This window comes from Pseudophryne corroboree, chromosome 10 (genome assembly GCF_028390025.1).
Source record: "Pseudophryne corroboree isolate aPseCor3 chromosome 10, aPseCor3.hap2, whole genome shotgun sequence".
NCBI lineage: Eukaryota > Metazoa > Chordata > Amphibia > Anura > Myobatrachidae > Pseudophryne > Pseudophryne corroboree.
The window spans coordinates 86,501,993-86,514,399 of record NC_086453.1 but is presented as its reverse complement, the minus strand read 5'-3'; the positions used below and the strand labels follow the sequence as shown (position 1 = coordinate 86,514,399).

General features: G+C 47.9%; 1 protein-coding gene across 4 annotated transcripts in view; it reads left to right on the top strand.

Moving 5' to 3' along the window:
- The window catches only part of PRRG2 (proline rich and Gla domain 2), a 151,186-nt gene that overhangs the window by 106,959 nt on the left and 31,820 nt on the right, over window positions 1-12,407 (top strand). The window lies entirely within an intron of this gene.

The following is a 12,407-nucleotide window of genomic DNA, read 5'->3' as shown; positions in this document are numbered from 1 at the left end:
AAAGCAGGAGGGTATCCAAAAAGGTATTTACACACATACTGGTGTTATACTGCGACCAGCAATCGCCTCAGCCTGGAGGTGCAGTGCTGGGTTGGCATGGTCGGATTCCCTGACTGGAAATATTGATATCCTAGATAAGGATAGTATATTATTGCCTATAGAGCATTTAAAAGATGCATTTCTATATATGCATGATGCACAGCGGAATATTTGCCGACTGGCATCAAGTATAAGTGCGTTGTCCAATTCTACCAGTAAAATGGTCAGGTGATGCGGATTCCAAACAGCATTTGGAAGTATTGCCTTTGAAAAGGGACATTTGGGGTCGGTCTTTTAGACCTGGTGGCCACGGCAACAACTGGGAAATCCACGTTTGTACCCCAGGTCGCCTCTCAAAATAAGACGCCGTATTATCAGGCGCAGTCCTTTGTTGGCAAGCGGACAAAAGGTTCCTCTTTTCTGCTCGTGACAGAGGGAGAGGAAAAAGGCTGAAGAGATTAGCCAGTTTCCAGGAACAGAAACCCTTTCCCGCCTCTGCCAAGCCCTCAGTATGACGCTAGGGTCTTACAAGCTCAGGCACGGTGGGGGCCCATTCTCAATGAATTTCAGTGCGCAGTGGGCTCACTCGCAAGTAGACCCCTGGATCCTTCAGGTAATATCTCAAGGGTACATATTGGAATTCGAGACGTCTCCCCCTCGCCGTTTCCAAAAGTCGGCTTCACCGACGTCTCCCTCTGACAGGGAGGCAGTTTTGGAAGCCATTCACAAGCTGTATTCCCAGCAGGTGATAATCAAGGTACCCCTCCTGCAACAGGGAACGGGGTATTATTCCACACTATTGTGGTACCGAAGCCAGACGGCTCGGTGAGACCGATTCTAAATTTAAATCTAAAATCTTTGAACACTTACATACAGAGGTTCAAATTCAAGATTGAGTCACTCAGAGCAGTGATTGCGAACCTGGAAGAAGGGGACTACATGATGTCTCGGGACATCAAGGATGCTTACCTTCATGTCAAAATTTACCCTTTTCACCAAGGGTACCTCAGGTTATGGTACAGAACTGTTACTATCAGTTCAGACGCTGCCGTAGGGATGGTCCACGGCACCCCGGGTCTTTACCAAGGTAATGGCCGAAATGATATCCCTTCGAAGGAAGGAAATTTTAGTTATCCCTTACTTGGACGATTCCCTGATAAGGGTAAGATCCAGGGAACAGTTGGAAGTCGGTGTAGCACTATCTCAGGTAGTGTTGCGGCAGCACGATTGGATTCTCAATATTCCAAAATCGCAGCTGGTTCCGACGACTTGTCTTCTGTTTCCTAGGGATGTTCCTGGACACAGTCCAGAAAAAAGGTGTTTCTCCCGGAAGAGAAAGCCAGGGAGTTATCCGAGCTAGTCAGGAACCTCCTAAAACCGAACCAAGGCTCAGTGCATCAATGCACAAGGGTTCGGGGTAAAAATGGTGGCTTCCTACGAAGCAATCCCATTCGCTAGATTCCACGCAAGAACTTTCCAGTGGAACCTACTGGACAAATGGTCCGGGTCGCATTTTCAGATGCATCAGCGGATAACCCTGTCACCAAGGACAAGGGTATCCATCCTGTCGTGGTTGCAGAGTGTTCATCTTCTAGAGGGCCGCAGATTCGGCATTCAGGACTGGGTCCTGGTGACCACGGATGCCAGCCTGCGAGGCTGGGGAGCAGTCACACAGGGAAGGAATATCCAGGGCTTAGGGTCAAGCCTGGATACATCACTTCACATAAATATCCTGAAGCTAAGGGCCATTTACAATGCTCTAAGCTTAGCAAGACCTCTGCTTCAAGGTCAGCCGGTGTTGATCCAGTCGGACAACATCATGGCAGTCACCCACGTAAACAGACAGGGTGGCACAAGAAGCAGGAGGGCAATGGCAGAAGCTGCAGGGATTCTTCGCTGGGCGGAAAATCATGTGATAGCACTGTCAACAGTATTCATTCCGGGAGTGGACAACTGGGAAGCAGACTTCCTCAGCACGACCTCCACCCGGGAGAGTGGGGACTTCACCCAGAAGTCGTCCACATGATTAAAAAACTCGACAGGTATTGCGCCAGGTCAAGAGACCCTCAGGCAATAGTTGTAGACGCTCTGGTAACACCGTGGGTGTACCAGTCAGTGTATGTGTTCCCTCCTCTGCCTCTCATACCCAAGGTACTGAGATTGATAAGATGGAGAGGAGAAAGCACTATATTCGTGGCTCCGGATTGGCCAAGAAGGACTTGGTAACCGGAACTTCAAGAGATGCTCACGGAGGATCCGTGGCCTCTACCTCTAAGAAGGGACCTGCTCCAGCAAGGACCCTGTCTGTTCCAAGACTTACCGCGGCCGCGTTTGACGGCATGCCGGTTGAACACCGGATCCTGAAGGAAAAAAGGCATTCCGGATGAAGTCATCCATATCCTGATCTAAAGCCAGGAAGGATGTAACCGCAAAAACATTATCACCGCAATTGGCGAAAATATGTTGCGTAGTGCGAGGCCAGTAAGGCCCGACGGAGGAAATTCAACTGGGTCGATTCCTACATTTCCTGCAAACAGGAGTGTCTATGGGCCTGAAATTGGGGTCCATTAAGGTTCAGATTTCGGCCCTGTCAATTTTCTACCAAAAAAAGAACTAGCTTCAGTCCCTGAAGTTTAGACGTTTGTAAAAGGGGTACTGCATATACAGCCTCCTTTTGTGCCTCCAGTGGCAATTTGGGATCTCAATGTAGTTTGGGTTCCAAAAGTCACATTGGTTTGAACCACTTAAATCTGTGGAGTTAAAATATCTCGCATGGAAAGTGGTCATGCTGTTGGCCCTGGCCTGGGCCAGGCGCGTGTCAGAATTGGCGGCTTTATCCTGTAAAAGCCCTTATCTGATTTTCCATTCGGACAGGGCGGAATTGAGGACTCGTCCTCAGTTTCTCCCTAAGGTGGTTCCAGCGTTTTCACCTGAACCAACCTATTGTGGTGCCTGCGGCTACTAGGGACTTGGAGGAATCCAAGTTGCTGGATGTTGTCAGGGCCCTGACAATATGTTTCCAGGACGGCTGGAGTCAGGAAATCTGACTCGCTGTTTATCCTGTATGCACCCAACAAGTTGGGTGCTCCTGCTTCTAAGCAGACTATTGCTCGTTGGATTTGTAGTACAATTCAGCTTGCACTTTCTGTGGCAGGCCTGCCACAGCTAAAATCTGTAAAAGCCCGTTCCACAAGGAAAGTGGGCTCATCTTGGGCGGCTGCCCGAGGGGTCTCGGCTTTACAACTTTGCCGAGCAGCTACTTGGTCAGGGGCAAACACGTTTGCTAAATTCTACAAATTTGATACCCTGGCTGAGGAGGACCTGGAGTTCTCTCATTCGGTGCTGCAGAGTTATCCGCACTCTCCCGCCCGTTTGGGAGCTTTGGTATAATCCCCATGGTCCTTACGGAGTCCCCAGCATCCACTTAGGACGTTAGAGAAAATAAGAATTTACTTACCGATAATTCTATTTCTCATAGTCCGTAGTGGATGCTGGGCGCCCATCCCAAGTGCGGATTGTCTGCAATACTTGTACATAGTTACAAAAATCGGGTTATTATTGTTGGGAGCCATCTTTTCAGAGGCTCCTCTGTTATCATACTGTTAACTGGGTTCAGATCACAAGTTATACGGTGTGATTGGTGTGGCTGGTATGAGTCTTACCCGGGATTCAAAATCCTTCCTTATTGTGTACGCTCGTCCGGGCACAGTATCCTAACTGAGGCTTGGAGGAGGGTCATAGGGGGAGGAGCCAGTGCACACCAGTTAGTCCTAAAGCTTTCTTTAGATGTGCCCAGTCTCCTGCGGAGCCGCTATTCCCCATGGTCCTTACGGAGTCCCCAGCATCCACTACGGACTATGAGAAATAGAATTATCGGTAAGTAAATTCTTATTATTACATTTCCATAACAAAATTAAAGCAAATTTTCTGAACATCTTTCAACAGGGTAGGTGCAGTGAGTTGTTTCCACATTTGAGCCAAAGCCGCACGAGCGGCTATGAGAATATGGCCGAAAACTTAGCGCTTATGGGACGGAATGCCATCAGGAATTATATTTAATTAGGTCAAGGAGGGGGATGGGGACAGGGATACATCTAAGACTTTGTTTATTAATTAAAAAATCTCCAACCAAAACCCGGTAATATTAGGGCAGGACCAGAAAATATGGAATACATGGCCTACAGTATTTCACTGCATTGCCACCAACAAAACTTAGAGCATGTATGCCAGAACGTGTGCAATTTATCGGGAGTTAGGTACAACCTGTGGATCAGTTTAATATGCATTTTGGTGTGATTGAAGCCGAATACCGAGACACAGTATAGGAGGATTGAAAAATGTTACTCCATTGGGGAGGAGAAAGTGTAATGCCTAAGGGGGTCATTCCGACCTGATTGTAGATGTGCTAAATTTAGCACAGCTATGATCACTTACACTGACATGCGGGGGGATGCCCGGCACAGAGCTAGTCCGCCGCGCATGTCAGGCCGCCCCCCCTCCCCCCCCCCCCCCCCCACACACACACACACACAAGTACAAAAGCAGCGATGCATTTGTACTTGAAGAGTAACTCCCGGCCAGCGCAGCTCCTGCGGCTTGCCGGGAGTTACTCATCGCTGCCCTGGGTCGCAGTGGCTGCGGGTGACATCACGCAGGCGCTGCGGCCTGTCCGGTCCGGCCATGCCTGTGTTGGCCGGACTGCGCCCACAAAACGGCGCCGTGCCACCCCCTCGCTGCCCAGCAACTGCCTCTGCCTGTCAATCAGGCAGAGGCAATCGCTAGGCAATGACATCCGCCGACTGTCAGCCATGCGCCGGCGCATGCGCAGTTTTGACCTGATCGCTGTGCTGCGATAAACTGCAGCGAGAGATCAGGTCAGAATGACCTCAAAAGTCCGTTTCCCATTTCCTTTACGCAGCGGACTTAGAAACGGGGAGTAAATCAATAAGAATGTTATACCAAAACGTTATGTCACCTTTAGAATTGGATTGCGTAAGACGAGTAAACAGTTTAGTTACCAGGGGATCAGCAGATGTCACTTGTTTAGATATATGATTCCATCAATGACCGATCTGAAAGTAAGACAAAGGCTCAAAGGCAGGGAGATTAAATTTACTTTGAAGACTGGAGAAGGGAATCAATGTCGACCGTTCCAGCAAATCACTAAATACAGTTATGCCACACAAAAACCATTTCGACAAGTTCAGATTCGGGACCAATTTGGCTAATGTCTTCAAAGAAATAGTCGAGAGCATAAGTAAAGGAGGTTGAGAAGCATTTTTGATGTACCCCTACAGATGTGAATTGCTTTTCAGTCCAAATGAAGGACAAGATAGCAATACAGGTTGGCGTTAAGGAGTTCCTGGATTACTGAGGACCAGGTACACAGGTTTTGCAGACCTGTGTAAACATAAGGGTTTGTATTGTGAAGCAAGATTAAAGTGGTGGAGCATGTTTTCTGTAAGGGCAAATAGCCTTGTCCACCCACATAAACACTTGAGTTTTGCACCAGCTCATAGCTGGTACAGATAGGGCCTCATCCTATGATGATGATGATGATGATGATGATAATAATAATAGGGTGTTTTGTACCTTTAGCGGAGAAGTGCACAGTGCTCAGTATATACTTTTTCTCCTTACTCAATATGGGTGACTAAACCATGGGGTGTAGTGAGGGTTGAAGAGCTAGCACAGAGGTTCCCAAACGCGGTCCTCAAGGCACCCCAACGGTCCTGGTTTTAAATGTGTCCATGCTTGGCCACAGGTGACTTAATTAGCACCTTAGTCAATTTGATTTAACCATCTGTGCTGAGCCATGGATATACCTAAAACCTGGACTGTTGGGGTGTCTTGAGGACTGCGTTTGGGAACCTCTGAGCTAGCACTTAATAGGTTAACTTTTTGTAGTATATAAACCCTTCCCTTTTTTTTATTAATTGCTGAAGTAGTAGGTCAGCACTAGTTTAGCTTGTATATTCAACAGGGTTGCTAAAGGACAGATAAGGGTCTGGCTTTAGACCAAGCAGTCACGGCTCTTCTGGATTCAGGAGTTGTTGTCCCCATTCCAGATAATCAACGAGGAATGATATTTTATTCCAGTATCTTTTAGTCCAAAAACCAGATGGGAGTCACAGACCCATTTTAAATTTAATGTACTTAAATACAAAACTCCCAGTAGACCGATTCAGGATGGCTTCTGTAAGAACAGTCCTCAACAGAATGGAGGTAAAGAAATGTTTGGCATGTATATGACCTCAAGGATGCCTCTCTTAATGTGCCCATTTGAGAAGGCCATCAATGTCTTAAGATTTGTGGTTGAAGGAAGACATTTTTAATTCAGGGCTCTTACTCTTGGATTAGTCACAACCCCTCCTAAGCTCCATGGGAATAATGCGTATTCCCTATTTAAACAATTTGCTTCTCAAAGGATGCTTTTCAGGTAGATCTGCTAAGGGCAGTGGACGTCCTACAGTCCCATGGCTGGGTTTTCAATTGGCAAAAATTCAAGATGATTCCCAGTGAGTGTATGATATTAATAGGCCTAGAGTTCAATACCCAACTAGCAAAGATCTTCAACATTCAAAATCTAGTTTGAAAACTTTTCAAGGTCAGAAGTCCATCAGCTCAAAGTTGTATGAGGTTACTAGTAAAGATGGTGTCCTCGTTCAAAGACTTACCAGTACATTTTTGGATTGTGGGAGGAAACCAGAGCACCCGGAGGAAAATCATGCAAGCATGGGGAGAATATACAAACTCCACACAGTTAGGGCCATGGTGGGAATTGAATCCATGACCTCAGAGCTGTAAGGTAGTAATGTTAACCATTACACCATTTGTGCTGTTTTGCAGGGGGTGAATCTACATATTGAATATTATTAATTAGAAGAGCATCAGAATTAGGATCTTTATCTTGTAGACCTCCATTTCTCATCATTTATGAAGATAGGGCAGTAATACGTACACTACCTTATTTTCAACCTAAATTAATGACTGAATTTCATCTTAATCAGGAAACTATATCCTCTTTTACTAAATCGAACAAAACAACGGATTAGGGTCAGTTGTCTCAGTTAGGCACCGTAAGGAGACTACTGTTAGGCACCGTGGAGACTACTACCAGTATAAGGAAAACTGATGGTTTACAGATTCTTTATGACGTTAAGCAAAGAGGTTGGCCAGCATTCAGATGGATTAAGGCCTCAATTCAGAAGGCTGATCAACCTCTCCCATCTAGGATCTAAGTACATTCCACACGCTCGGTTATAACTGCGTGGGCGGCAAAGCATGGATATTCTGCAGAGCAGTTATGTTAAAGGGGCAGACTAGATGGGCCAAGAGATTCTTATCTGGCATCAAATTCCATGAGCCAGATGACAACCGAGATCGCTGGAGGTGTAAGAACCATGCCTTGTAAGTGATTGCCCCTTTAAAAAAGTCAGAGATAGGCCGGCATCTCGCACTTCTGGAGATCTCGGGCGTCACTACATCCGGCCCTATGTTTCAATGTTATGTTTCTATGTAGAGCAGCTACATTATGCTCGGTTCATACATTAACTAAGCTTTACAGATTTTGTGACTGCATCCAGAAATGCTACTTTTGTAAGGAAAGTATTGAGCTCTGCATACTCTCCTGTAGAGGCAGCTTTAGTACATCCCCATGGTCTAGAAGTGTCTTCCAAATGGAGGAAGGAGAAAATAATAAGAATTTACTTACCGATAATTCTATTTCTCGTAGTCCGTAGTGGATGCTGGGGACTCCGTCAGGACCATGGGGATAGCGGCTCTGCAGGAGACAGGGCACAAAAATAAAGCTTTAGGATTAGGTGGTGTGTACTGGCTCCTCCCCCCATGACCCTCCTCCAAGCCTCAGTTAGGATACTGTGCCCGGACGAGCGTACACAATAAGGAAGGATATTGAATCCCGGGTAAGACTCATACCAGCCACACCAATCACACCGTATAACTTGTGATCTGGACCCAGTTAACAGTATGACAAACGTAGGAGCCTCTGAACAGACGGCTCACAACAATAACAACCCGAATTTGTTTGTAACAATAACTATGTACAAGTATTGCAGACAATCCGCACTTGGGATGGGCGCCCAGCATCCACTACGGACTACGAGAAATAGAATTATCGGTAAGTAAATTCTTATTTTCTCTAACGTCCTAAGTGGATGCTGGGGACTCCGTCAGGACCATGGGGATTATACCAAAGCTCCCAAACGGGCGGGAGAGTGCGGATGACTCTGCAGCACCGAATGAGAGAACTCAAGGTCCTCCTCAGCCAGGGTATCAAATTTGTAGAATTTTGCAAACGTGTTTGCCCCTGACCAAGTAGCAGCTCGGCAGAGTTGTAATGCCGAGACCCCCCGGGCAGCCGCCCAGGATGAGCCCACTTTCCTTGTGGAATGGGCCTTGACAGATTTAGGTTGTGGCAAGCCTGCCACAGAATGTGCAAGTTGAATTGTGCTACAAATCCAACGAGCAATCGTCTGCTTAGAAGCAGGAGCACCCATCTTGTTGGGTGCATACAATATAAACAGTGAGTCAGACTTTCTGACTCCCGCCGTTCTTGAAATATATATTTTCAATGCCCGGACCACGTCCAACAACTTGGAATCCTCCAAATCGTTAGTAGCCGCAGGCACCACAATAGGCTGGTTCAGGTGAAACGCTGACACCACCTTAGGCAGAAAATGAGGACGCGTCCGCAGTTCTGCCCTGTCCGTATGGAAAATCAGATATGGGCTCTTATATGATAAAGCCGCCAATTCTGATACTCTCCTGGCTGAAGCCAGGGCCAGTAGCATGGTTACTTTCCATGTAAGATACTTCAACTCCACCGATTTGAGCGGCTCAAACCAATGGGATTTGAGAAAATCCAAGACTACATTAAGATCCCACGGTGCCACTGGGGGCACAACCGGGGGCTGTATATGTAGTACTCCTTTTACAAAAGTCTGGACTTCAGGAACTGAAGCCAATTCTTTCTGGAAGAAAATCGACAGGGCCGAAATTTGAACCTTAATGGACCCCAATTTGAGGCCCATAGACAATCCTGTTTGCAGGAAATGTAGGAATCGACCCAGTTGAAATTCCTCCGTGGGGGCCTTCCTGGCCTCACACCACGCAACATATTTTCTCCAAATGCGGTGATAATGTTGTGCAGTCACCTCCTTCCTGGCTTTTACCAGTGTAGGAATGACCTCTTCCGGAATGCCTTTTTCCCTTAGAATTCGGCGTTCAACCGCCATGCCGTCAAACGCAGCCGCGGTAAGTCTTGGAATAGACACGGTCCCTGCTGAAGCAGGTCCCGTCTTAGAGGTAGAGGCCACGGATCCTCCGTGAGCATCTCTTGAAGTTCCGGGTACCAAGTTCTTCTTGGCCAATCTGGAGCCACGAGTATCGTTCTTACTCCCTTTTGCCGTATAATTCTCAGTACTTTCGGTATGAGAGGCAGAGGAGGGAACACATACACTGACTGGAACACCCACGGTGTTACCAGAGCGTCCACAGCTATTGCCTGAAGGTCTCTTGACCTGGCGCAATACCTGTCCAGTTTTTTGTTGAGGCGGGACGCCATCATATCCACCATTGGTTTTTCCCAACGGTTCACAATCATGTGGAAGACTTCTGGATGAAGTCCCCACTCTCCCGGGTGTAGATCGTGTCTGCTGAGGAAGTCTGCTTCCCAGTTGTCCACTCCCGGAATGAATACTGCTGACAGTGCTATCACATGATCTTCTGCCCAGCGAAGAATCCTTGCAGCTTCTGCCATTGCTGTCCTGCTTCTTGTGCCGCCCTGTCTGTTTACGTGGGCGACTGCCGTGATGTTGTCCGACTGGATCAACACCGGCTGATCCTGAAGCAGGGGTTTTGCCAGACTTAGAGCATTGTAAATCGCTCTTAGCTCCAGTATATTTATGTGAAGAGACATCTCCAGGCTTGACCATACTCCCTGGAAGTTTCTTCCCTGTGTGACCGCTCCCCAGCCTCTCAGACTGGCAACCGTGGTCACCAGGACCCAGTCCTGTATGCCGAATCTGCGGCCCTCTAACAGATGAGCACTCTGCAACCACCACAGAAGAGACACCCTTGTCCGTGGCGATAAGGTTATCCGCTGATGCATCTGCAGATGCGATCCGGACCATTTGTCCAGCAGATCCCACTGAAAAGTTTGTGCGTGGAATCTGCCGAATGGAATCGCTTCGTAAGAAGCCACCATCTTTCCCAGGACTCTTGTGCATTGATGCACAGACACTGTCCCTGGTTTTAGGAGGTTCCTGACAAGTTCGGATAACTCCCTGGCTTTCTCCTCCGGAAGAAACACCTTTTTCTGAACCGTGTCCAGAATCATTCCCAGGAACAGCAGACGTGTCGTCGGGGTCAACTGAGATTTTGGAAAATTCAGAATCCACCCGTGTTGTTGCAGCACTAGTTGGGTTAGTGCTACTCCGTCCTCCAGCTGTTCTCTGGTCCTTGCCCTTATCAGGAGATCGTCCAAGTAAGGGATAATTAATATGCCTCTTCTTCGCAGAAGAATCATCATTTCGGCCATTACCTTGGTAAAGACCCGAGGTGCCGTGGACAATCCGAACGGCAGCGTCTGAAACTGATAATGACAGTTTTGCACCACGAACCTGAGGTACCCTTGATGTGAAGGGCAAATTGGGACATGCAGGTAAGCATCCTTTATGTCCAGGGACACCATAAAGTCCCCTTCTTCCAGATTCGCTATCACTGCTCTGAGTGACTCCATCTTGAACTTGAATTTTTGTATGTACAGGTTCAAAGATTTCAGATTTAGAATAGGTCTTACCGAGCCGTCCGGCTTCGGTACCACAAATAGCGTGGAGTAATACCCCTTTCCCTGTTGTAGGAGGGGTATCTTGACTATCACCTGCTGAGAAAACAGCTTGTGAATGGCTTCCAATACCGTCGCCCTGTCTGAGGGAGACGTTGGCAAAGCAGACTTTAGGAACCGGCGAGGGGGAGACTTCTCGAATTCCAACCTGTAACCCTGAGATACTACCTGCAGAATCCAGGGGTCCACCTGTGAGCAAGCCCACTGTGCGCTGAAATTCTTGAGTCGACCCCCCACCGCTCCTGAGTCCGCTTGTAAGGCCCCAGCGTCATGCTGAGGGCTTTGCAGAACCCTGGGAGGGCTTCTGTTCCTGGGCAGGGGCTGCTTGCTGCCCTCTCTTACCCCTTCCTCTGCCCCGAGGCAGATATGACTGTCCTTTTGTCCGCTTGTTCTTATAGGACCGAAAGGACTGCGGCTGAAAAGACGGTGTCTTTTTCTGTTGGGAGGGGGTCTGAGGTAAAAAGGTGGATTTTCCGGCAGTTGCCGTGGCCACCAGATCCGATAGACCGACGCCAAATAATTCCTCCCCTTTATACGGCAATACTTCCATATGTCGTTTGGAATCCGCATCACCTGACCACTGTCGCGTCCATAAACTCCTTCTGGCAGATATGGACATCGCATTTACTCTCGATGCCAGAGTGCAAATATCTCTCTGCGCATCTCGCATATAAAGGAAAGCATCCTTTAATTGCTCTATAGTCAATAAAATACTGTCCCTATCCAGGGTATCAATATTTTCAGTCAGGGAATCCAACCAGACGACCCCAGCACTGCACATCCAGGCTGAGGCGATGGCTGGTCGCAGTATAACACCAGTATGTGTGTATATACTTTTTAGGGTAGTTTCCAGTCTCCTATCCGCTGGATCCCTGAGGGCGGCCGTATCAGGAGACGGTAACGCCACTTGTTTTGATAAGCGTGTGAGCGCCTTATCCACCCTAGGGGGTGTTTCCCAGCGCGCCCTAACCTCTGGCGGGAAAGGGGTCATTTAATTCCTCTGATTCAGGAAAAACTACAGGTAGTTTTTTCACCCCCCACATAATACCCCTTTTTGTGGTACTTGCAGTATCAGAGATATGCAAAGCCTCCTTCATTGCCGTGATCATATAACGTGTGGCCCTACTTGAAAATACGTTTGTTTCATCACCGTCGACACTAGATTCAGTGTCTGTGTCTGTGTCGACCGACTGAGGTAAAAGGCGCTTTACAGCCCCTGACGGTGTCTGAGACGCCTGGGCAGGTACTAACTGGTTTGCCGGCCGTCTGATGTCGTCAACTGATTTTTGTAATGTGCTGACATTATCACGTAATTCCATAAACAAAGCCATCCATTCCGGTGTCGACTCCCTGGGGGGTGACATCACCATTATCGGCAATTGCTCTGCCTCCACACCAACATCGTCCTCATACATGTCGACACACACGTACCGACACACAGCAGACACACAGGGAATGCTCTTATCGAAGACAGGACCCCACTAGCCCTTTGGGGAGACAG